Source organism: Euphorbia lathyris, chromosome 8 (genome assembly GCF_963576675.1).
Source record: "Euphorbia lathyris chromosome 8, ddEupLath1.1, whole genome shotgun sequence".
In the NCBI taxonomy this organism is placed as follows: Eukaryota; Viridiplantae; Streptophyta; class Magnoliopsida; order Malpighiales; family Euphorbiaceae; genus Euphorbia; species Euphorbia lathyris.
The window spans coordinates 83694814-83722730 of NC_088917.1; the positions used below are offsets into that span (position 1 = coordinate 83694814).

A 27917-nucleotide genomic window follows, 5' to 3' on the forward strand; every position below is an offset into this window, starting at 1 on the left:
CTTTGATCTTGTTTAAAATGATATATACGTTTCAATTTATCTAAATTTATAAAAAAATTCAAAATTTAAAAAATAAAGTTCTAATTCATAATTCTATCTTTTAAAAAAAAAATAACTTTCCGTTGTACACATTTTTATAGTTTTTTTTTTATATTTGGGGATTTGATTATGAAATTTTAAATAAGTTTATGGTGCTAATGAAATACCAGTATAAATTCAAGAGTGAATCAACCTTTTGAGAAATTCAGTGGGATAAATTATGTATTAAACCTTTTTATTAAATTAGCAGAAATGCGAATTCCATCATCATATTATTGTGTTTGTTGAAAATGCTTGATGAGTGCTAATTAATTACTTTTTAATTGTTAAGCTTGATTTAGTTGATTCATTATATATTAAATTAGCAGAATGGCCAATTCCACCATCATATCTTAAAACACTACATTCTGATTTCTGATGGAGAGAATACATTCTTTCTTGCTAATATTGTATGTATTTTGTTTCTTGAAATGCTTAGATGGAAGGATAACGATAAATATCAACACTGACGAAGATACATTGCTTGTCTTGAAAGCTCATATAACAAATGATCCTCGAAATTTGTTAGCATTTAACTGGTCTAAAGATACATCAGTCTGTAATTGGATTGGAATTACATGTGGAACTCGCCATCGCCGAGTTACAGAGATACTACTTCGAAACATGACTTTATCAGGCACCATTCCTCCACAAATTGGGAACCTTTCATTCCTAGTTACTTTCTCTTTATTCAATAACTTTTTCCATGGCTCTCTACCTGTTCAACTTTCCACCTTACGCCGATTGAAATCGTTTGATTTGGGATTCAATCTTATCAACGGGATTATCCCCTCCTGGATTGGATCTTTCTCCCAACTTCGGTTTCTTGGTCTCGACTCTAATAACTTTGGAGGTTAATTTTTTCTTTCACTTATCTCTATATTTTTTTTATGTTTTAAAACATTCTAATTTTAAGTCTAACTTTGGAGATTTAGCCTCTACAATCTTAAACCTAACATTCACTACGTGGTTCAATTTTAAGATTCATTAATGGAAGATGGATATTTTTAATGCTTAATTTCATGTTCTGACCGTCCTGCATGATTGAGCGTTCTCCCAATTAATAAGGCTGCATTTGTTAATTTATTTTTTTTTTTTTGCTAAACTAAAAGACAATGGTACCATAATTGTCACAAAAAAAAAAAGAAAACAAATCTAAATCCTCAAAATCTGAAATCGTGAAATGAAAGTTTTGTGAAATGAAAGTTTTGTTGGAAAAGGTAAAAATAAACCTTATGGTTTGGCTGATTTCCAACAACAGCCTTTATAATTAAAAATTTGTAAACAAAGATATGTACTTTGTGAATTTTAAAGTTAAAGGATGTATGCGTCAGTTTTTCAGCTAAACAATACTTATGGTTTCGTTAATTAGCAAAATTAGGTCTTGAATTTTGGATAATTTGTAAAAACAATCTTTTTAATTTCTCAAAATTGCTCCCTTATTTTCAATCCTCAGCTTAGCCACGGATTTGGCGCACTTGCGACGTATTCAGTCGTAAAACTCGATATATTTGTATATCCTATTAATTTGCACAAGAATCACTAAAATAATTTTTGGTAGATGGTGTTTTAAAAAAAGAGTTGCTAGAAATGAGTGATTTCGCTAGACTTTCAATATTCTTTTTTTTAAACTTGAGATTGGGATTGTGGAACTGTATTGGAATTTAGAAACCATATTAAATTCATTACTTAGCGTCAATTAGATTTAAGTTTATGCATTAAATAATTATTTAAGTTTATGCATTAAATAATTTTGAGTTTTACTAAATCATTCTAAATTTAAGATAAAATTAATTATTCATTAATTCTAGTGAAAACAACAAAAGTGACTCCATCTACGTTTTACGTGGATAAGTATTACAAGGGCTAAGCATCTCTAATGGTTCACACTCACAACCACTCAATATATATGAATAAGCTTCATTTTATTAAACTATAACTCCAATGGTTAAACTCTATAACCAGAACTTCAAGATTTAAACTCTTAGATATCAGAACTTCAAGATTTAAACTATTGCGGAACTCTTACCATGTCGCAAATCAATATAGTTAATAACGTTTGTTACTTGTATATGAAAACCAGATGTTCATTTTTTTTATAGTTTATTCGATTTCTCAGTTCGAAAATCCTCGTGTACCCTTTTGGTTGATCTTCTCCCAATTAAAGCTTTCTGTGTACGTTAGGATTCGAACTAGAGATCTAGTTTAAACGATTTGAAGTCTTTAACCATTAAAGCCAACCTTAAGTGATAAAATCAAATTTTCCTTCAATACATGTTTTTGTACATATTAGATACTCTTTTCATTATTCTACCCAAGAATTTCTTAGTCCAATTCTTTTTATTCAATAACTCTTTTCATGACTCACTGTCGGTTCAAATGGTGTCTTTATGCCCTTTGAAATTGTTTAACTTGAAATTTAATTTTTTCTGTCACACCCGACCCTAGACGACCTCAATCGGCATCGGGCGTGAAATAGAAAGATAATAATCAATATTTAGGAGTCTCCAAATTATCCAAATATCATAAATTTCAAACTTTTCAAGTATTCCTCTTAGATATATATTCTAAATAAATCAATATCCTTATTACATTAGTCATTCAAGAACCTCAACATATTTACCAACTCCATTAAATTACAATTGAAATACTAAGGTTCTAATAATAATTCTAACAATAAGTAACAACTTCCAATCCTCGCCTAATCGGTCGGTAATCTTCTCTATATCCTGTACTTTCTCACCTAAAAACATAATATATCTTACTATCAAGGTATAAATTCTAAAAATTTGGATACGGATGTGACATTTTCAATGAAATTATTCTTTCATAGATTGAATCTTTCACCGAATTTGAATATCTCGATCTTTACTTTAATAATTTTAGAGGCTAATTTCTTCTTTTACCTATCTCTACCTTTTTCCATGTATCTTAATAATAACCACATATTAAGTAATATGGTTGAAAGTAAAATGCATATCCTATCATTAAAAAAGTATTCATCTGTTAAAAAAATATGGACACGTGAAACTAATTGATTTAATTGTTTAAAATATAGTAAAATAATTTATTATTATAAAACTAATTGAATTAAAAATTTAAACCGGTAGTTATTAATATCTAACCATTAATAATTTTATTGACATGATTGTTTTTATCAATCACTTTTATTCACATGACGTTTTTATTAAATGGTTAGTTTGTTCATTATTCTGCATTGTTGCCATGCACAAAAAGATGTTATTAGTTAATTATCAAACAAAAATTATTAAATTTGTCAAATTGTACAAGCATTAATTTATATGGATATTTTGTATATATATTATTTATCTTTTTACTTTATAATATTTACAATAGTCATCCTTTCAAAAAAAAAAAAAAAACAATAGTCATCTTAGACTAATTTGATTAAAAAAATAACTAAAATACATTTCAAATTAATATTTAAAATTCATCATGCAAACCAAAATTTTGGATAAATATTTATCAACAAAAATAATATAATGTTAGAAAAGCTAGTTAATATATACAGGGGCGGAGCGAGTGGCAGGGGAGAGTCTCCCGACCCTCCGACCCTCTGGAACACCCTTGACGAACAGTGGTTCAGTCCCGAGCAGTCCCCAAAATAGTTAAATTTAGTACTTATAATGTAGAATGTGATTATATGACATAAAACTAAATTTGCATAGTTGGTTGTATTGATAATTAAAGCAATATCTCTACATACAATTGGTCCTATATTGGAATCTCCCTCTCTTCACTTTTTATCTCATTTTATTTTTTTTTTTGCCTCAAACCTCATTCCCTTTAAAAATATCAATATTAAGTATCATTTTTAATCATTATTAACCTCATTCTCCTTTATTATTTTTAAGGGTAATTAATTTATTAGTCCCTATATTTTGACAAAACACTCTGTATTTTCAAAAACACATGATAAAGTCCCTAATATTTTTCTCGATGAACTATTTAGTCCCTAACATTTTTCTCGGTGAACTGTTTAGTCCCTGCCGTTAGACTCTTATGAAGATTTTGTTAGTCAATTTGGATTTGTGTTCTTCTTTCCCTTTATTTTCCTTTCCTTTAAACTCTAATGCATCTGAAATCAACTTTTAGTATTCTTCTTCTTGATTTTGGTCTTAATCGTTCAAATTCGTAAGCATTGGGTCTGTTCTTTTTCTTGTTCTCCATACAAATAGCTTCTTCTTCTAAATTGGATTTTCTCTTCTAAAGTTTGCAGGTAAATAGTAAAGGGTAATTTAGTCATTTCCGAAGATTTTGTTAGTCAATTTGGATTTGCGTTCTTTTTTTCCTTTAAACTCTAATGCATCTGAAATCAACTTTGAGTATTCTTCTTCTTGATTTTCTTCGTTCAAATTCGTAAGCATTATATCTGTTCTTTTTCTTGTTCTCCATACATATAGCTTCTTCTAAAGTTTGAAAGTAAATAGTAAAAGGTAATTTAGTCATTTTCGAAGTCATAAACGGTAAAAAATCTAACAAACAGTTTACAGGGAAAAAGGTTAGGGACCTTACCTTGTGTTTTTGAAAATACAAGGACTAAACAGTGTGTTTTGTCAAAATATAGGGACTAATAAATTAATTATCCTATTTTTAATTGTACTTTTTTAGTTACAAAATTCATGACCGAGAAGACAATTTGATGAATAATTTCTTCAATTGACCAAACTTGTCAATGTTAGGGATAAAATTGCTCTTGGCTGCCAACGTTAAGAGTAAAATTACACCATTTTAGACGTTAGGGATAAAATTGTTCTTAGGTGTCCTTACTTTATATTGAATCTCAGTTGTTTTGTACCTTAATGTTTCCAATTATGATCAAATTTACCCTTATACAACAACAACAACAACAAAGCCTTAGTCCCGAAATGATTCGGGGTCGGCTAACATGAACCATCATATAAAACCGTAAAATCAAGTCGTGTCAGCGACACAAATTCGCTCCCTCCACTCCGTCCTATCCACTACCATATTTTCCTCAATTCCCAGTAAACTCATATCACTCCCTATCACCCTCCTCCAAGTTTGCTTAGGTCTTCCCCTACCCCTCACCACTACATCCCTTTGCCACTCTTCGGTTCTCCTAACCGGCGCATCAAGCGCTCTACGTCTCACATGTCCAAACCACCTTAGTCGGTTTTCTCTCATTTTATTCTCAATAGATGTGACCCCTACTTTTGTCTTAATTATTTCATTACGCACCCGGTCCTTTCTTGTATGACCACACATCCATCTCAACATACGCATCTCCGCCACCGACATTTTATGGATGTGGCAGTGTTTCACTGCCCAACACTCCGTACCATATAACAATGCTGGTCTAATTACCGTCCGGTAGAATTTACCCTTATATTATCAAAAATTTGAAAATTTTGATTGGACTAGTGTGAATCAAAGCCTTAAGTCGTTACTAAGAAAAAAAATCTTCTCCCTCCGGACTTTAAACTCTGGCTCCGCCACTGAATATATATATATATATATATAATGGCAAGCTATAACATTTTAAAAAGCTTTTTTTTCTTTTTTTACTGAACTAAGTATGTGTAAAAGTTGAGCAGAAGGGATAAGTCCAGACATGGAGAAGAACAAATATAAGTATAAATCATATAATAAAAGGAAGATAATTTCAACAAATTATCGGAGACATTCTAGAAAAATATTCATTGTGCTTCTACTAACCATACAATGTTTTTCAATATTATTTTTTTCATCCATTTTTATTTGTTATCAGTATTAATTTCCATGGATCTATTGCAGGTAGCTTTCCAGTATCTATATGGAACTTATTAAAGCTCCACCATCTTTACTTAGGAAGGAATAATTTTGAAGGTCAAATTCCAGAAGCAATTGGAAATCTTCAAAACTTGAAATTGTTGTCCTTGACAAATAACAAGCTTTCAGGTTGTTATCTTCAATATTTCTTTATTGCAAGAAATTTATATTAACAATAATTAGATGTGAAAGTAATCGTACTCCCTTTCTTATTAATCTCAAGAGTATAAATAATAATTCTTATTAATCTCAAGAGTATAAATAATAATTACCGACTTAGTCTAAGTCTATAAAATAGGAGAAGATACTCTAGAAAATATATAAAATATTCCCATTACAGAATAAGGAATCCGATAAGATATACAAGATATTTACATATCTAACAGAATGTCAGAGGAGAAGGGGTAAGTCTAGAAGAACAAGTACAAAATTGAGATGAAATCACATAATAAAATGAAGATAATTTCAACAAATTATTGGAGACATTCTAGAGAAATATTGATTTCACTTCTGCTAACCATACAATGTTTTTCAATATTTTTTTTTCATCAATGTTTATTTGTTATCAATATTAATTTCTATAGGTGGATTTCCAATATCTATATGGAACCTATCAAAGCTCCAACATGTTTACTTGGGAAGGAATAATTTTGAAGGTCAAATTTCAGAAGCAATTGAAAATCTTCAAAACTTGAAATTGTTATCCTTGATAAATAACAAGCTTTCAGGTTGTTATCTTCAATATTTCTTTGTTGCAAGAAATTTATATTAATAATAATTGAATCTCAGGTTCCATCCCAACAACCCTGTTTATTGTTGAATTTGGCAGGTGGTCTTCCATCAATTATGTTTGCCAAACTCCATGTTCTGGAAGAATTGTATTTGGCTTCCAACTCATTTAGTGGTCAAATTCCTTCCACATTGTTTCGCATGCAATACATTACAAATTTTAAACAATAATTTTGAAGGAGATTTACATGGGGAGTTTGGGAATCTCACAATGCTTCAACAATTATATCTTGCCTATAACAATTTCAAAGGTAAATATAACATTCATCTGCTCTTAAAATTTCATCGAAGATAATTACTATAGAAAAGGCAAACTTGAGGTCTCCAATCATTTTAATTTTGATGTATTAAGTTTCTGAATTTTTTATTTTTAGTCATGTCAACTCCGAGAGCGAGTCTTGGCGCAACGGTACATCTTTGTTGTCATGTGACCAAGAGGTCACGGGTTCGAGTCTTAGGAACGGCCTCTTGCCAAATAAATTGGCAGGGGAAGGCTTGCCCCTAGTACACCTTTATGGTGGTACCCCTCTTCGGACCCTCGCTCAACGGGGACGCGTAGTGCGATCGGGCCGCCCTTTTTTTTTAGTCATGTCAACTCCATTATAACAAAAAAAAATCAACTTTTACACAAAACTCGATTAAGAGATGAAAATGGGCATTGGAGAGAAAGAAACTGAATCTCTTTGGGAAAAAAATAACATTTGATATAATGACTATTTATACAATCAAGAAAACAAACTCACATGAGTAACACCCTCTAAATAGCTAATAACAAACTACTAAATGTATTCCAACATTCCCTCCTTAAGATGAACTACATTACATACAATTTCATACGATGGAGAGCATAAGACATTTGATTACTTGTTTGGAGCTTGACGAGGAGATCTGCAAGTCTCGAATAAAACATGCTTCCATGGAATTTTAATGAATCCTTAAAGCTTGGAGGTGGAGTTCTTCAATGATGGCAGATGGAAGGAAGGAAGAAAGGTTCTCAAGGATAAGGATATGTTAAATCACACAAGCTCAAGATGAAAAATGCAATAGAGAATGAGTCTTTTATAGACCCAAAATGACCCAAAAACCTAATTTATAGTGTTTGTGAACATTAATGGGGAGTCCGGGTCGAAAATTGCGCTAAGCGGGGTCCAAATCAGCTTTGAGGCTGATTTTTGGTAGCCAACTCGCCGAGTTGGCCTCTGATGGCCACATCGACGGGCTGGTGAGCGCAACTCGCTGAAACTGGTCCTAGGGGTCCCTGAACTGCAATTTTTCACCATTTTTGTCCACGTCTGACCTGCATACAAGCATGAAACTTCAAAGATTGTTAGTCGATTGGCCAAATTGATCCACTAGTCCTTAGATTTGAGTAAAAACTCATTTTGGTGTGACTTTTGGTGAGTCAATTGGCCAAAATAAAGAAGTTGAAGTTCAAGTGTGCGCTATTTTGACGCTATTCTGCCTCAAAACACTTAGAAAGATATAAAAACTATAATAAATGCAAAAGTAAGTGCGAAAGCTAAATAACTGTGATAAGTAAATAAAAGTGCAAGAAATTCTTACTTCTTTGTTGAATTTAAAGTAAAACTACCTTAAAACCATACTAAAAGATATGGGTTTTTGACTCCTATAAACCTCCTCGCACTTAAAACTTTACTTGTTCCGAAGTAAACTAAAAACTAAACCCACAATCAACTAGTCAAGCTAGAAATACCTCGTGGTTTGACTAGGTGTCTGACACAATTTCAAGCAGATGTAATTACATACATTCGGAAGCATAAAATAAAGATACAATGTCCAAAAGTCATAGTTCGACTAGCATATGTCATACTTTTTTAGAAAATGATACATGTTAATTAAACGAGCTTAAGGGAGCTTAGTAAAAACCCTTATTGGAGTCAAATAATATTTAGGTGTCTTTAGTGTTTACTCTCGACTTTTGTTCATGCTCAAAATTACGGTGAATTTGCACGTTCATCTGAGTAACCCCTACTTAGCTACATCACTGCAACAGTATCAAAAACGACCTCAAAATCAGGTTGTAATGTAGTTAGAGGGTAAAGGTAAGTTAAAAGGTTAAGAAATTTAGCACTAGAAAAAAGTTTAAATGGCTTTTAGCAAGCATAAAATGAACGAGCTTTTGATTGAAATTTAGGAAAAAAATTATTTTCTTTTTATTTTCTTTTTTTTCTTTCTTCTTTTGGTATGATCAAAATTTGTGAGATTTGATCATAATTGAAATTTGGGGATCAAAATGTATGATCAAAATTTGTGAGATTTGATCAAAATGATGTTTTCCCTCTTTTTCTTCAAGGTGTGGACCAGGTGATTGGTCCTTTATTTTGAACAAATGTGTTCGTCCACCTTTTAGTTTTGTGGCGTACTTTAAAAATGCATAAACAAAGAGAAAGTGCTAAAACAAACTCGATAGGAGAGTTCGCAAAAATATGGGTTAGAAAACAAAATCAGGGAGAGTTGCAAAAATATGGGTGAGAAAGAGGAAAAACTAACATCTTACAATTTGTCAAAATAAGGCTCAAATGGGCTTTCTAAAGTTCATGAAAAAGATAAAAATTGGTAAAGAAAAATGTTAATTCTACGGAGGCTTGTTTCATCATTTATTGTCTCAAACAAGTGTGTAGACTCAACTCAGTATTTAGTGCAAAATCTATAATTTCTCACAAGTCAAAGCATACACAACAAAAATGTCAAGAAGAAAAAGCTTTTTGATGTTCGCTCTTAGGCTCAAATATACGTCACAATTCATTGGGTTTAATTTTGTGCTACTAGTTCTCCCAAGCTCAAATTTAACTTCACATGCCTTCAATTCTTAACTTAACTACCTAAGTAATGATTTAAGCATTTTATCCAAAGTAGGGTCTATATGTGATTCTTAACTCATGCTTTTATAGATACAAGAGTTGTGTCCTACACCTAAACTACCTAGCATGCAATATTAGGCTCAATTTTCAATTTCTAGGGACAAGTAACGAAGTTTAACTTCGAAGGAAGTGGGTTTTTAAGACCTATTAAACAAACGAAAACCCAAATAACACAAAATTAAGCTAAACAAACATCAAATTAAACTAGACAAGACGCAACAAAAAATTTGATGACAAAAATTAATTTTTTTTATAAGTTTGTCTACCGCTCGTCCCCATATTCAAAATTTGCAATAACTTCCAACATTGCAATTTTAATCAAAAAAAGTGCATAATGTAAAGAGTTAGGATGAAGAAGACAACTTACTAATCGGCCGAGGGCTAGGGCAACTGGAGGTTGTAGCAGTTATAATAATCCTCCGCCATGTGCTCAAGTTCTGATAACCGTTGATCCATGCTATGCTCAAATGCTGAGAAGCGCTTATCCATGTGTTGGACCATATTATAGGTCCGAAGATTGAGATATCTCATCTCGAGCATCATGGCCTTCATGGACTCCAATTGAGTCTGGACCATCGGCCCTTGTTCTTCCTCATGGTTTTCTTCTTCCTCTTCCTCAACTTCTTCTACTTCCTCTCTTTGTTGTGGTAGTTTTCTTGCCCTTTTCCATGGTTGGCTACTTTCTCCTACTTCCGATTTCCTGAAATTCTAAAAAACATTTCTAAAAGTAGACTTGTTAAGTAAGTCGTTGCCAATAACATAAGGGTGGTTCGGGCCAGATTCCTTAAAGAATGTATTTTTCCAACAATCCTTGATAACATTTGTCACTAAATAGCCTAACCCAATGAAACTATGCTTGTGACTCAGCATCTCAAAAAAACAAGTAAAAATAGCATCGGCTCTATTAGTTGGTATCCCTTTATCAACACAGCACAACATGAAAACCTCAGGTCTAATAAATTTGTTGTTTTCTTTCTTTCCGAGTAAATTGTGGGCTATAAACTTATGAATCAAATTTAGTATAGGGTCTCGAAGAGCTAGGATTAAAGTACATATCCCTAGTCAGTTCGGCTGTCATAGGCCTTTCAAAACGCAATAAAGAACACTCTTGATTTTGTACCCCATAAAGGCACAAATGTGCTCTTGGCTTAGGCGATAAAAATATTGCCCTTTTAAGCGGAATGAATAGACATCGTTATTCCTAATCGCCTCTTTTGGTGGCTAGTTCGAGCCCTCCTTGAAATTTAAGGACTTTTCGAACCGCATTATCGAGTCCCAGGGTTGCTAAGTGAACCATATCAAGCACATGTTGGGGGACATGAGTTTGAGAGGAAAAATGTTTAAATCTTTCCTACCTCAGGGACAATTTCCTCTTCCTGTTCAATTGCCTTTACCTATCAGAGCTGAAGATTTTCATCCCATATTGACTCAAATTGAGAGGAAAAACACCAATTGGAACAAGTTAGTAACATTTAGTATTTATACAATTCAAGGTTAGTTATTAGCCCAAAAATTCATAACTATTTGCAAATTTAGGGGCTATTAATAAGCTCAATATTAGTCTTAAAGGTTAGATATATGCAAAGCTAGAAAAACTTAGCCTAAAGAACAAAGAATGTAAATAATTAAAATCAAGGATTTGTACAAATCTAATGTTAGAGATCACAATTAGTAACCCAAAACATGTTAGAACAACTAATCATCAAAATAATTAGCAAGAAATTAACGAAATTAAATTGTTAGCCCTAAAAACTAAGAATGTAAATGCCCAAAATCAAGGGTTTGCACAAATTCAAAGTTAGAGGGTGCAAATTATAACCAAAACATGTTAACTAATTAGTAAACAAATCACCAGGAAATCAACAAAAATATGCAAAGAAACAAAAAATTAGAAAAGTGTAAAAGTTTCTCCGCCAAGGTAACAGTGTCACGGACTGGATGGCGAATTAAGCAGGAAGTTTTTCCCTGGGTCTTCAGGGGTGTGAGGTGCCCTACAGGCATCCTGGATATCTTGTTTTCTGATATTTGTGGTACTTGTATCACTTAACTTATTCTTTGTTGTGCTTAGGGGTTTCGTCCCCTCCATTAAGATAAAAAAAAAAGTGTAAAAGTTAGGGTTAACAAAAAAAACTAAGTTAGAGATCAAAAATTGAAAAACTAAGGTTAGAAACACGTATAAAATTAAAAATTAGTAAGAAATCATACCTCAAACGTTGAATTCGAGTAAGGTTTGAAGGATTTGTGGTTATGGTTTTTAGAGAGAGAGTGTGAGGGTTAGGTAGAATTGAGAAGAAGGAGATTGAGGAGAGAGAGCATTAATAAAAAGAAAAGGAAGAAGGATAAGGAAGAGATAATTTTATCTCTTCTTTTTTATTTTCATTTTTTTTATTTTAACAATAAATCCGAATAAAAAAATAAAAAAAAACGAACTTTAAAAAAATTATATTAAAAATGAATTTAGCTAAATATATACATATATTTTTTTAAATCAAATAAAATACAAAAAGTAAGAAAAAGCAGGTAATGCAAAAAATTTATTGAAAATTTGAAAATGATTCCTAAATTAAATTGACAAAAGAATTTAAGAATTCAACATTTTATTCAAAAATAAGTCGAAACAAACCGACTATCTCACCCAACTACCTACTCTTTCCTCAAGATTTTTGGATTCTTCTTCGTAGTGCTTGGAAGAGAACCCTGAGCTCTTTCTTGCCTTTCCCGGTTCATTTGAGCCACATGATTGCTCAAATCCTTGTAAAAGGCTTCCTTGTTGGCAAGCATCGCTGGCATTTCCTTCAGGAGAGTTAGCACCTCATCTTAAGAGCCAGAAGGAAGTGCATGAGCTTGAGCTTGCTGCTGATATGGGGCATGCCAATCCATTGTTCCTTGTGCTCATGAACGAACCCACTAGGAGGCCTCAACACATTCCGTTTAGAGTTCCCATATGATAGGTTCGGGTGTTGAGGTCTCATCTAGTTGTTATTATAGGAGTTATAGTTATTGTTGGGGTTTTGACTATACATTTGCTATCCTCAAACATAGTTGACATTGTCCATCCCATCTCCGATGAAAGGATTGTCGGACTAGCAGTCCTTTCCGTGGTGGTCATTACCATAATGCACGCTGAAAGGAGACGGTGGGGGCCAGCTAAGCTTAGCCATCAGAACGTCTATCTTCTTGCTTAACTCTACCACAACTAGGTTCAGCTTTTGGTTCTCTACATCAAATACCAGCTGTCTTGTTGGGCCAGCGAGTCTCTCATCCTGCCACTACACGCAGAAAAGAGGCGATGAGGGCTGGCTAAGCTTAGCCATCAGAGCGTCCATCTTCTTGCTTAACTCTACTACAATACCAACTGTCTTATTGGACCAGCGAGTCTCTCATCATGCCAGTGCACACTCTTCTGGGCCAGTTCATTGATCAGCTCAGATGCCACAGTTGCTGATTTCCTAAATAAATCTCCACCTACAATGGACTCTACAGTAGCTCAGTTAGTAGGTGTCAAATCGTGATAGAAGATTCTTACTAACATATGTTTAGGAATATCATGATGCAGGCAAATGCGGGGCATCTTCGTGAATCAGGTCCAAGATGTATGGAGTGCATCATACTCAGGCAGGTGGAATATATTGATATCACTCCTCAGCATCACCCTCTTAGAAGGTGGGAAATAGTAGGATAAGAACTCCTTCTCCAAGCCTGCACACGTGGTGATGGAGCCGGGCTCCAATGATATCAGCCACTCCAAAGCCTTTCCAGTCAACGAGCACAAAAATACATTCTTGGGGAACTCCGTTCATCTTTGTAGTGTCTGCGCACATTAAAAAACGGTCAAGATGGTCATTTGTGTTCTCTTGCACCTCACCTCCGAACAATTCGGACTGTTGGATCAAATGGATCATCCCTGACTTGATCTCATAAGAGTTGGCTAGAATGTTGGGAGCCACAATCCCATCCAAGTGGTGGTGTCGGCATGGTGCAAGAATCACGCTCATCGAATAGTTGTCTAGGGGCGTGTTCTCGTTGCGAACATTCTCAGTATTGTTCTCAACATTGGTCTCCATTGCAATTGGCTGAATATTTTTAGCTTGTCTGTCCTGTGAAGAGAATGTTCAAGTTCAAAGTTGAGAGGAACACAAGATGCACCCTTCGATCGAGTATACATAGGCTAAAAAGAATGAATAAAACACTGATTCACAATGTACACAATTTAAAGTTCTATTTATTTGCTTAAGGTATAAATGTTGTAGCTATAAAGCACACAATCCACAATCATATGATTTAAACACAATTCACAAGAATCCTCAATTATATTAACAAGGTGATTCTACAAGAACATACGATATGTCAATTAACAATGTATCTAAACTATGAATATAATAAAAAATGTACCACTCTAAACAATAAGTCAATGAGTTCTTAAATCAAAACTATAAACACAATATGAACAAGTGAATAATATGGAGAATTTTACAATCTTTTATAACAGAAATTTTCAGCAATAGAGTAGGTATGTAATCAAAGATCAACTACAACTTAAATCAAGTAAGTATATGTATAATGCGAAAGCAAATTGAATAACTATAGAATCAAAGTTATAAATAAGTTCAATATCAACAAGTATAGAAAGGCATATAATCAAAAGATATAAACAAGTTGTAATATAAACAATTATAGACAAATGTGATGCCTAAACTAAAAATTTGACATTTGGTTCGATATTGATGGAAAATAAATCCCGACAACAGCGCTAAAAACTTTATGGCTGCAGTTGTCGGGTATTTATAGATTTAATCTACATCCCCAACAACGGCGCTAAAAACTTGATGCGCTTGAGTTGTCGCTCAAAGGCTCACTGAGGGATAAGTGTACACCTTCATTATCAAGTAATAATCTGGACAAGTCCAGGTATCGAATCCACATGAGTTATACTGCAAGTACCAAACTACTAGGCTTCTAACATTATCTAAACAGTGAAAGATTCGATTTGGTTGTTTTATCATTTTGATCTTGATGTACTAAGTTCCCAATCTTTTATTTTTTGTCATGTTAAGCCTCTGATACCAAAAAAGTCTTATTTTATATATAACTCGGTTATGCAGCGTTATTCAATTCATATGTGTTCGAATTTTTATTTATAATAGTTCAAAACTAGGTTTTTTATATGTGTGATGTAGTTGCAGAGGAACTATAAAAATCTTATTTCAATTTGTAAAAAAAAAATTGTAGACACAGATAAAATGAGACATTGTGTTAACTTATATTCATTATTAACTAATTTCACAAGCAAGGGGCTTAATGTGAAATTTTATTAACTAATTTCAAAGGCTTAATTCAAATGAAACATCATGGATTCAAATTCCTAATTTTCCATTTTCCAGAAAATTCCCTCAACTACTTGTTCATTTTCTAGAAGATGGTTCTGTTTTGTTTCAAATACTCACAGATATCAATGAAGCTCTGATACCAATTATTGAAATTTTTGTGGAAAAAGTATAAAAGAAATTGATAACAAGACATGGTGCTAACAATTTATTCCATTGTTAATGTTGTGTATACTTTAAAAATACAGATTCATGACCTTTTTAAAGGCTTATAATGCAACAAAAAAATAGATATTAGAATAAATACTAAAATCTTATTTGTTATTGACTACTTATTTTTAGGAACCAGTGAACTAGATTTGGTCAAAAATAACTTTGAATCAAAAATCAAAATCTCAACATTGTACACATCACAACACATTAACAAGTTAAAAATCTTTTTGTTTAAGTACATAATAGTTTTTGTGTGGACAGTCCTTCATTTATGTTAGAAGATCTGATTCCTTAAATAATTTCTCATAGAACAAAGCCAAATTTATTGTATCAATACTTTTATATCTTTAAAAAATATATATATTTCCTCTATTCTAGGTGCAATAAGCTCATCTAAATGTGTTATAGCAAAACTTAGACACTGTTTTTAGTAGACACATTTAATCGAACAATCAATTCACATGTAGAAGATTGGATTGATATGTTGCAGGTAGCATAGTTTCTATGACAACGAACAACATTGTATAAATATTTTAAATGCATACATAAACTGTAACTCCATATATATAACATCTACTTGCAATAAATAAATATATATATATATATATATATATATATATATATATATATATATATATATATATAACAAATGAATTAAGCTAATTAGTTATAAATTTAATTTTATCAACATGAATTATAAGTTACTCTTAATAATAAATATAAATAAATTTTGTCTTGACAATACCTTTTGTCATGTCATGGTGTAGTCAAATATGAAATTATATTTAAAATGAATATTGAAATTTGTGTTTATTTGATACACGACAAATTCCAAAATCCATTGGCAATCTTATACATTTGGAGGAATTATATATGAATAGAAACTTCATAAATGGTAAAATTCCTTCATTTATTGGAAATCTTACCAAGCTAAGGGTTCTTAACTTTGGAGAAAACAAGTTGACAGATACATATTCGTACTCGTAGATGTTAAATTAGAATTGATCAAAATCCAATTTTTACTATTTTGTGAATCAAGAAATTTCTATTCATAGTACTTGATTATGAGGTTACTATTTTATATCAAAGTATTAAGTCCTCACACCTACTTGCATTTACATACTTAAAAGCTCAATACATTTTTAGCCCCTTATACTTGTCCAAAAAAGTTAACAGTCACCATGCACTTTGAAAAATTCTATTTACATTTGAATTTGCTTAAAGTGACACATTAACTCTCTAAAAGTACCTTTTAAACCTTTAAACTTTCTTAAAATGATTAGAGGTTAACATTGTACAATTCGGTTCAAAAACTGGACCGAATCAAAAAGAACGGGATTGAATAACACAAATATTTATAAATCAAACCGAACTAAAATGTAATTCAATCCGGTTCATATTTGAACTAGACACTCACGTTTCCTTTATAAATCTGTTCCATTTTCTTTTAAGTTTTTTCGACTTTTAATTCGGTCACCTTTATCTTTTTATATATATATATATGTATAACAATTAATATTTCATTCCAGAATAACTAAGAAATATTTATATGTAATTTATCCAACAAAAATACTAAAAATTATATATATATGTAATAAATATTTTTTATGTTTGAAGTGATATTTTGCGAGCATGGAACGAAAAGTTGCAAACCTATATAAAATTTATAGGGTAAATTTCAAATAAAATTTATGTGGTTTACATTTTATCAAAACGAGGATTGAGGTTTCGCACTTCTAATAAAACAATGACCTTTTGGATTAATGCTATTAAAACCATCTTTAACGACTTGAAATTGAAAAATTTCAAGAATTAAAGTTGTTCAATTTCATATTTTTTTATAGAACTACATTTTCAATTTTCGAGAATCATCTTTTTGGAACTTTCTCTCGCTAAACATTAACTTTCTATCTCTTTACCAAACATCATCTAAACGACCTCAAAATAAAAAAAGTTGAAGAATTAAAGTTTCTTAGAATATTAGTAGTTCTTAAAATATGTAATTTTTGAAGTCGTCAAGGGTGATTTTAATAGTATCAATAAAAAAAGTTTTTATTTTGCTAAAGTTGAAAACCGCAGTCCGTACTTTGAAAAAAAGTAAATCACAGTTCTTTACCTAAAAATTAGTGAAACCACGTGTGTTTTATTTAAAATTTACCCAAATTTATATTCATGTGTGATAAATATGCTTCTTGGCTTCCATATATATATATATATAGATAATAAATATTCATATGTTCCAATTTATATTGCAACAAAGTTTTAGGTTTTCTAACTTTTATCCTTTCTTGCCTTGCGATTATATATATATATATATATTGAAAATAAACATTCATCTGTTTCAATTAACACTAACGAGACAGATAAAAGTTGAAAACTTAAATGATGAGGGAATCACGATGAACAAGCTGACTCAGAAGTAAAATTTGGCTCACACAATATGTAGCCGCCACATGCCGTAGTTGTTGTTCTCTATTTCTTCATTGATTAAGCCACACGCCGTGTCACTGGTCTTGTTCTTTTTCACAGAACAGAACTAAACTGCACTACACTGAACCGAACTGAACTGGACTAAACTAAACTAAATGCTACTAAACTAAACTGAAATTAACAATAATGATATTATTAGACTATAAATATCAATAATTAAAATAATAAATAATGATAAATTATATATAATAATATATTTTATATATAAATAATTATAATTATAATAAATAATTATAAAGTATCTATTATATATAAATAATTATAATACAACTGATAAATTATATATATAATAAACTATATATATATATATATATATATATATATATAAATAAATGCACACAATGTGCTTACACTAAATTTATCAGTAGGCTCTCAACCATAAATAGACTCTCAACCATGACCACACTTTAATTATAAGTAGACTCTCAACCATAAATATACAAATAATGATGAATTATAATAAATAATAATAAATTATATATAAAGAATTTTAAATTATAAATAATATATAAAATAATGATGATTATAATTATAATAAATAATGATAATTATATGTATATATAATGATATATTATATATAAAGAATGCTAATTACATATAAAGAATGCTAAATTATATATATATATATATATATATATATATATATATAATAAATTATAAATGATATATAAATAATTATAATAAATAATTATAATAAATAATGATGAATTATTCATGATAAATTATATATATAAACAATTCTAAATTATAACTAATATATAATATATATATATATATATATATATATATATATATATATATATATACTAAACAATTATATATAAATAATTATAATTATAATAAATAATGATGAATTATATATATAAATAATATAACTTATATATAAATAATAATAAATTGTTGAACTGAATGCTACTGAATTGAACTAAACTAAACTGGAATTACTTATACTGAAATTAAGTGAGAAAGAACATGGTTACTCCACACTCTTTGTGGTTAAAAGGATAACAACCTTATGTTGGGAGACCCTCCACACACTAAATTAAGCTTGCTACTCGTATTGAATTGACCTAAAGATCCAGCCACACAGCGTGTCAGACAGACCAACGGTTGTGTGGCTCCACTTCACAGCCAAAGATGACAAGCCACCTATTTACTATTTTGCCCTTGCTTTAATTATTGTCTTGCCATTTGTGTTTAATTACTACTCTACCATTAAGTTGTAAAACGCTTTTCGGCCCTATTGTTGGTTGGAATTATTAGTAAGAGGGAAGGGTTCTATGTTCTTTAATTCCCTAGGGTTGGGTAAGTATTTAAGCCTGATGTTTGTAAGAAGCAACTTTATCAAATAAAATATACAACTTTCTCTTGGAAGTAAGGTTTTCGATCGTAAATATGATTATCTCCTACTAGTTAAGCTAGTGAAGAATTCTTTCTTTGTTAGTTTAAAATCAAAACCACCATTATCTCTAGATCCATATTTGTTGGTATGAGAGTCGATCGTTTTCAACCGAGACTTCTTTCGGCAATGGCTCAACTGTGGTTACCACAAGAAGCAATAGAAGTAATAGACAAGAAAATTGAAGACTTAAGAACTGAAGTAAGGGAGAAACAACAAGTGTCTACCGATGAAATTAGGGAGACAAGAGAATCCATGGAGAGGTTCCAACTAGAAATGTGAAATATGATCCAACAACCCGCCGGATGTCAACAACAAAGAAATTAAGAGATTCTGATTCCTCAACCACAATGACAATAAACACCATTACCTCCACCCCAACCAAAGAAGAATCTGGCATCGCTAAACCCCCATTAAAGGGGCCCAAGGGCTCACGAGGTAAGAAGACCAAACTTTGTAGTTGTGCATAATAAAGATAGTGATCGTGATTGATCTGATGGTGTTGCAAATATTGGAAATATTGGGTTTATTGAGAATAGGAATGTTGATGTTGTCAGGAGAAATTCATATGATGATGTTTATTATGCTAGGGGAGGTTATGCCAGAAATTTTTGATAGGGATGATCCTTTTGAAGTTAAAAATTGATTTTCCTTCATTTGGAACAGTTCTTTAAGTATGTAGGTATTCTAGATGAACGGAAGGTTCACTTAGTAGCTTACCGTTTGAGATGGGGTGCTTCAACATAGTGGGACTAATTGAGAGAGGGAATAAGAAGATGTGTAATGGAGCCGATTTGGTACTAGCTTCTGATGAAAGTGATCCTTCTAGAGTGGTTTCTACCATCATACTATGAACAATACATTTGTAGTTCACATTTAGGATGTTAAAAAGGTGCTAGGAGCATCCACTAATACACTTCAAATTCTTTCAACTTTCGTCAAGGGCTAATTTGTCTGAAACCAATAGTTAAAAGACTTCGAGATACTTATAAGGCTTGTGGTATAAAATCTAAGATATGATTGGGATATAAATGGTGATCTGGTTGCAATTGAGTGTAAGGAGCTACCATCGATCCAGGAGAGATAGTTCGTTTTTATGGGAAGAGATGTGTATAAGCTGGTAGACAAAGGGAAGCAAGTGGCAAGTTCTAGCGGGGTGAAAACTCCAATTATAGGGAAGGACCGTTACAACCTTCTCCCGCTTATTCACCTCTAGCCTTCTGCTTGCTTTCCCGGCCCCAAGATTCAGTGCCTCTTACCCGGCCCAAGATTTAGTGCCTCTAGCCTAGCTTTCTTCTGTCTATTTTGTGCCTCTAGCCCGGCTTTAACACCAATATTCTAGGCCTCTTCCCGGGACCAACAATTCTTTGTCTCTTACCCAGCTTTAGACAAGCAATTCTATGCTTACCCCCAAAGCCTTATAACAGCATGCTTTACTACAGGCAAGTCCCAATCAATTACTAAACTCCAAGCTACTCAAATAGAACAAGGAGCTCTACTCAAAAGAGGTATTTGAACTGCAGCTCCCATCCAGGCTATATAACTCGAAAATCGGGATCGGGAAGAAAGAAGAGCATGCAGCCATAAGACTACTTTCCCATTGTTCCGAAGTAGAATGGCTTGAATTCTCACCTAAAGCAAGCTTATATGTATATGCATTTCATTCTTCTATCTTTTCAGTTTCTGTAACGGATTAAGCGTTAGAATGCCCGAATGTCTCCTCTCATTGAGTAGCTGATACTACTTATTCAGTTAAGGAAAAAGAGCCCAACTAATCTCTCATGTTGGTAAATCCCACCTTGCGACCTTCATCCCCCTTCGAATGAATAAAGTAAACTCCCCTAATGTCTCTAGAGCAGCATATCTATAGATGATTGATAGTGAAGGGTTTTCCTATTCAAGCTCATTCTAGCGAACGATCCTTGCCTACTTCCTTTCCAACTACCTTAGCCTCATTTCGGGAAGGGGGCTTGGTTTGATGTCTTTCCCTTTGCTTATTCCTTTTGTTTGGCCGGTAAGGGAGGGGAGACCTTTTAGGGGAGCACCACCATCTCCTAGGGGCAACAAGCCTTATGCCAAACTGACACCTTCTAAATTCTTCCGATGTAATGAGTGGGTTAAAGAGGATCACCGGTATCAATTGTTCTAAACTCGTTTCTTGTTGCAATGGGAAAGGTGCAATATCATTATTGATAGTGGGAGTCAATAGAACATCATAAGGAATAATATCATTTGAAAGTTTGGGTTAGTTATGGAGGCCTATCCAAGCCCATATAACTTGGGGATGGATTAAAAGTGTGGGAGAGTTGAGAGTGGATCAAAGGTACAAAGTGTCGATTGCCATTGTTGACTAACTAGATGATATTAATTGTGATGTTGTGGACATAAATACATGTTACTCTTGGGACAACCGTAGAAATTTAATAGAGATGTTACTCATGCTGGGAGGAGAAAGGTTAAAGTATGCCCTCACCCCTATGATGAGGGAACCGAACTCGAAGAAGAAGGCGCCATTGATTGAAGAGTTAATAGAGATGGGGTATAAGCAGGAGAGTATGAGTCCATGTGAAGTTCCAGCCTTGGTTGCACTAAAGAAAGACAGCTTTATGGCCCATGTGTGTTCATAACCAGGCTATTAACAAGATTATTATCTGGTATAAGTTCCCAATACTGAGGCTTCATTATATGTTAGACCAGCTTAGTGGGTTGAAGGTCTTCCCTAAGATCGATTTGCAAAGCGGTTACTACCAAATCTGAATCCAAGCTAGGGATGAGTGGAAGACATCCTTCAAGACAATAGATGGATTGTATGAGTGGCTTTGGGATAAAAATTGCTCCAAGAACCTTTATAAGGTTGATGAACCAAGTACTCTGTCCGATGATCGGTAAGTTTATAGTAGTATACATCAATGATATCCTAATCCATAGCTAAACTTTGGAAGAACATATTGAGCACTTAAGAGTTGTACTAGACTTGTTGAGAAATCATCAATTGTATGAGAATTCCATGAAATGTGATTTTATTATGGAGATTTTGATATTCATCAGGTATGTTGTGAGAGGAGATGGAATTCAAGTTGATGAGGAGAAGTTTTGGGCCATTCGGGAATGGCCGACACCTTAGAATGTGGGAGATATCCATAGCTTCCATAGGCTAGCTACTTTTTACCAAAGGTTATTCTGGAACTTTAGTTCTATTGTGGCACCCTTGACCGATTGTTTGAAGAAGGGAAGAGGGTTCAAATGGGAGGAAGAGTGTGAGGGTAGTTTTGCATTGTTAATGAGAAGTTGAGTATGGCCCCAGTACTTGTTTTCCCGACTTTGAGAAGCCTTTCGAAGTTGAGTGTGATGCGATTGGAGTTAATGTTGGCGAGTTTCCAATGTTTGAAAGTAGGTATATGGCCTATTTTAGTGAGAAGATATGTGAATCAAGGAAAAAGTGGGCCACACACGACAAAGAGTTTCACACCTTAGTGAGAGCATTGAAAAAATAGGAGCATTACCTAGTGGGGAAGGAGTTCGTGGTCTATACTAACCATCGAGCTTTGAAGTATTTGGAAAGCCAAAAAAAAACTTTGAAGCTTGATGCACGATAGGTGGTCTGACTTTAACTGTTGAAGTAGACTTTTTTCAACATGTGAGAGGGGATTACAAGGAAGACCCAGATTTTTTGTTTATTTGGGAGCCAACCCCGGGAAGGAAAGTACCACATGTTTGATGAGTACCTTATAAGGGGAAACCAATTATGCTCACCATATACCACCATTCGGGAGAAGGTGATTCAAGAACTACATGGGGGAAGCCTTGGAGGGCACTTCGGAAGGGACAAGACTTATAAAGTGGTGAGCTCTCGGTATTTTTAGCTAAAGATAAGGAAAGATGTAGTCTATCTAGTGGAGTGTTGTTATCTTTTCCGAATAGATAAGGAAATTGCTACCAAATCAGGATTACATATGCCTCTCCCCGTGCTAGATGTCGTTTGGGAAAACTTATTGATGAACTTTGTGTTGGGGTTGCCGAGGACACAAAGAGGGATGGACTCTATCTTTAGAGTGGTTGACCAGTTCTCAAAGATGGTAGATTTTATTCTATGCTAGAAAACAAATGATGCATCAGCCATCACTTAGATTTTCTTCCAAGAGATCGTAATGATCCATGGGCTTACATAAAGCATTGTATCATATCAAGTCACTAAGTTTCTAGGTCATTTTTGGCGGACTTTGTGTGTTTTATTTGATACGACTTTGAAGTTCAATACGGTCACTCACCCTCAAATCGATGACCAAACAGAAGTGGACAACTGGATCTTGGGGAACCTCTTAATGAGCAAGTGGAAAGATAAGCAAAAAATGTGGGACTTAATATAGGCCCAAGCCGAATTTGCCTACAATGAGGTTGTTCGCTCGGGAACGAGAAAGTTGCCCGTTGAGATGGTATATAAGAAGACTCTTAAGCACACTCTTGACATTGTAGACCTTCCAAAAGAGGATAAGGGGAACATGTCCACTCACAACCTCTCCAATGAGTATCAACAAATGCAGGAGGTGAAGGAGACGCTTGAAGAGCAGAATAATAAGTTAAAGGCTAAGGTTGACGTGCACCTAAGGGACCTTTAGTTTTAGGTTAGGGATGAAGTGATGGTATATTTGAGTAAGGGGCGACTTGCAAGTGCACCAAGTAGCAAACTATGACTGAAGATATATGGACCTTACAAAGTCACTAAGAGAGTTATGCCAATGCCTACCATATTGCACTTTTGAATTGGTTAGGCAAGATGTTGCCTTCATTTAACATATGTGGCCTAAGCCCATACAAGCCAGATGCACCTTTTGAGTCTACCAAAGAATAATTAGGGTCCAACTCCTTTAAAAAAGGAGAGAAGGATGAGGGCATCATAATGGAAAACCCGACCAAAGAGTAAATCTGGGCTCACACGGCATGTGGCCTATTCAACACGCCTTGTGAGCAATTTAGAAGGAGGGTATTCAAAGGGATAAGGTCCATACATTGTGGAGCCTCCACACACCAAATTTCCTGCTCTTTGTTTCTTTGTTGATTAAGACAGATGGGGTGTCACTTACTCCACATATAGTGTGGGTTAAAAGGATGAGAACCTTTGTAATTACGTTGGCAGAACCTCCACACACCGAGTCAAGCTTGGTACTAGTGTGAATTAGCTCAAAGATCCATCCATATGGTGTGTCAGACAGACCACACACTGTGGGGCACAACTTCACAGACAATGAAGATAAGCCTACTAAAAGTCTACCACCACCTATTTATTGTCTTGTCATTCCTTTAATTATTGTCTTGCCTTTTATGTTTAATTACTAGTTTGCCATTATGTTGTAAATTCCCTTTTCCCCCTATTGTTAGTTGGAATTGTTAGTAAAAGGGGAGGGTTCTGTGGTCTTTAATTTCCTAGGGTTGGGGAAGTATTTTAGCTCAAGGTTCGTAAGAACAAACAACTTTATTAAATAAAACATACAACTTTCTCTTATAGGAGTACGATTTTTAACCTTGAATTATTTCGTACTAGTTAATCTAGTGAAGAGTTATTTCTTTGTTGGCTTAAGATCAAAACCACCATTATGGCCACATATCCTTATCTCTAAAAATAAAAAAAATTAGTTCGATCTTGTTCAGTTTTAATCCGAATAAAACCGAATCGAACCAAAAACTAAACTAATTGAGAAATAAAAATCGAACCGAACTATTATTGGTTTGATTTTTCAATTTTCGACTCTCTTTTGCTAATCCCTAAAAGTGAACTATTGGCCTCGTGAACTTGCTTAAAGTGTACTCATTTCAACTATTCCAAAATCTCTCATTAATGTGCCACGTGTATTTTAGCATATTAATTAGTCACTTCAAACAAGTTCAGAGGGTAAATACTAAATAGGACATTCTAAAAGTTTACAAAGGCAGTTGACTTTTCAAAACAAGTGCAAGGGTCTAAGAATAAATTAGGCCGATTTAAAATTACTAGAAAAATATAGTATCAATTGTGAATAGATAGCCATAAAACCTTTGATATCTCTTATCATTGTAAATTTGCAATGTTAGATGATACCTCAACAAGGACAATAAACAGGTAAAATACAAAGACTATAAAGAAATTTCAACTTATATAGAAGTAACCCAATGATTACCAACTTATGCAAAGAGAACCATATTCAGAATGCATTTGGAAATGATGAAAAACTAAAATTTACAACTAATATACCAAATGTAACTTTTTACATGAGAAAAAAACCTCAGACTTGCATGAAAAATCTCAAATATATTTTTAAATGGATAATGAAGTAGTGTATTATTGTTACTTCTAGCTCCTTATATTACCTAACTTAGTTTAAATTGACAATTAACTATATGTCTTTATGAGTTTTAACCTGGCGATGTTCAAAGATTAACAAAAAGAAACCAAAAAAACAATCATATAATTATACTTGAATTTGCTTTCATGCACTTTTTCATAAACATAATTTTAATTTCTAATTTATCAAGTGAATTGTCACTGCAGGTAGCATTCCCTTTGAAATAGAAAACCTTGCTTACCTAGAGGAACTATGGCTTGGAATTAACAACCTTGATGGAATGTTTCCTTCCAACATTTTTAATATTTCAACATTAAGAGTGTTGATGTTGCTTTATAATCATCTCATAGGAAATCTTCCTCCAAGCTTTGGTCTACATCTTCCTAGTCTTGAGAAAATTTATATTGAATGAAATAAGTTTCATGGTCCTATTCCCACGTCTCTATCTAATGCGTCTAAGCTCACAAGTATAGACTTGAATTCAAACATGTTCTCTGGCTCTATACCCTTTGGTCTTGGCAATTTAAGAAATCTTCAAATTCTCATTTTATGGAAAAATCAACTCACTTGTTAATCTTTATTGACTTTGTTTTCCTCATTGGCCAATTGCAAAAATTTGACAGATTTAGAATTGGGTGGTAATCCATTAAATTCTACTCTACCAATTTCCATAGGAAACCTATCTTCTTCCCTTCAATATTTCTTTATGTATGGTTCCGGATTAATAGGAACCATTCCCAAGGAAATTGGCAACTTAACTAGCTTGATTTCATTGAATCTAGGACATAACAATTTAAAAGGATCCATTCCTAAGACAATTAGAAAAATAAGGATGCTTCAAGTATTAGTTCTTCAGTCAAATAGAATACAAGGGTCTATACCTTCTGAACTATGTGGTTTACAGAGATTGAGTGAGATACATTTTGGGGAAAATGAGCTCTCTAAAAATATTCCTTCTTGCTTGGGTAATCTTAGTTCTCTTAGGAAGCTCTACTTGGATTCCAACAAACTTAATTCTACTATTCCGTCAACTTTTTGGAGGCTTAAAGATGTCCTTGAACTCAACCTATCATCAAATTCCTTAAGGGGTGATCTTCCAATAGATATTGGCACTTTGAAAGCTATTGTATTACTTGATTTATCTAGAAATCAATTATCAGGTAATATCTCATCCACCATTGGAGGCCTCCAATCTCTAAAGCTTCTCTCTTTATCTGATAATAGATTGACGGGTTCCATTCCTGAATCATTTGGTGTTGTGATAAGCTTGGAATTCATGGATTTATCATTCAATAATCTCTCAGGAGAAATCCCCAACTCCCTAGAGAAATTAAAATATCTCAAGGATTTCAATGTGTCTTTCAATGAATTACAAGGAGAAATTCCTAATGGAGGGCCATTTTTTAACTTATCGGCCCAATCATTTCTAGGAAATAAAGCACTTTGTGGGGAACCTAAATTCCAAGTCAATCCATGCAGAACTAGTAATCAGAACCATTCAAAGAAAACCAAGATAACACTAGTTGCAATTGTATTAACAGCTTTGACACTTGGAATTGTTATTGTCATCCCAATTTGGTATTGGAAAAGAAAAACAAGATTTTTGACTCACCAAGTGAATTTTCCAACTATACCAGTATGGGAAAGAATTTCTATTCACGAGCTTCAAAGGGCAACAAATAAATTTGATGAGGTGAACTTGATTGGCAGGGGAGTTTTGGTTCCGTATATAGAGGAACTCTTTCAAATGGCTTGTCCATTGCGGTTAAGGTTTTCAATTTGGAGTCAGAAGGAGCATTCAAGAGTTTTGATGTGGAGTGTGAAGTACTACGTGGGATTCGACATAGAAACCTTGTGAAAATCATTACGAGTTGTTGTACCATTGAATTTAAGGCTCTAGTCATGGAGTGCATGCCTAATTGGAGCCTGGAAAAGTGATTGTATTCTCACAACTACTTTTTAGACATATTTCAGAGATTGAACATAATGATTGATGTTGCATCAGCAGTTGAATATATTCATCAAGGTTATATGGTTCCTATTGTTCATTGTGATTTGAAGCCCAGTAATATCCTTATCGATGAGGATATGGTTGCTCATGTAACTGATTTTGGCATAGCAAAACTCATCGGAGAAGATCAATCTTTCATACAAACTATAACTCTTGCTACTGTTGGATATATGGCACCAGGTAATGTTTGATTTTCTGCATATATATTATACTTGAAATAGTAATTTCTTTTTTGTGAGGCTGACTAAATCAAATTTTGATGCAGAGTATGGATCTGAAGGACTTGTTTCTATAAAGGGTGATATATATAGTTTTGGTGTTTTATTGATTGAAACTTTCACAAGAAAAAGGCCTACAAATGAGATGTTTAACGAAGATATGAATATGAATCAATGGGTTGAAGCGTGGTTACCATATGGAGTCGATCAACTTGTAGATCCTAATTTTTTTAGGATCGACGAACAACACTATTTGGCTAAGACAAATTGCACATCTTCGATTATGAACTTAGCCTTGAAGTGTTGTGTAGATGTACATGAGGAGATGATTAGTAGCAAAGGTGTTCTAAGTGCTCTCAACAAGATCAAAGTTAAACTTTTCAATGATATTGCACATGTTTAA

The 27917-nt window shown here is 33.2% G+C and overlaps 1 pseudogene; it reads left to right on the forward strand.

Moving 5' to 3' along the window:
- Positions 1-456: 456 nt before the first annotated feature.
- On the forward strand, positions 457-27917 carry LOC136204043 (probable LRR receptor-like serine/threonine-protein kinase At3g47570; annotated as a pseudogene).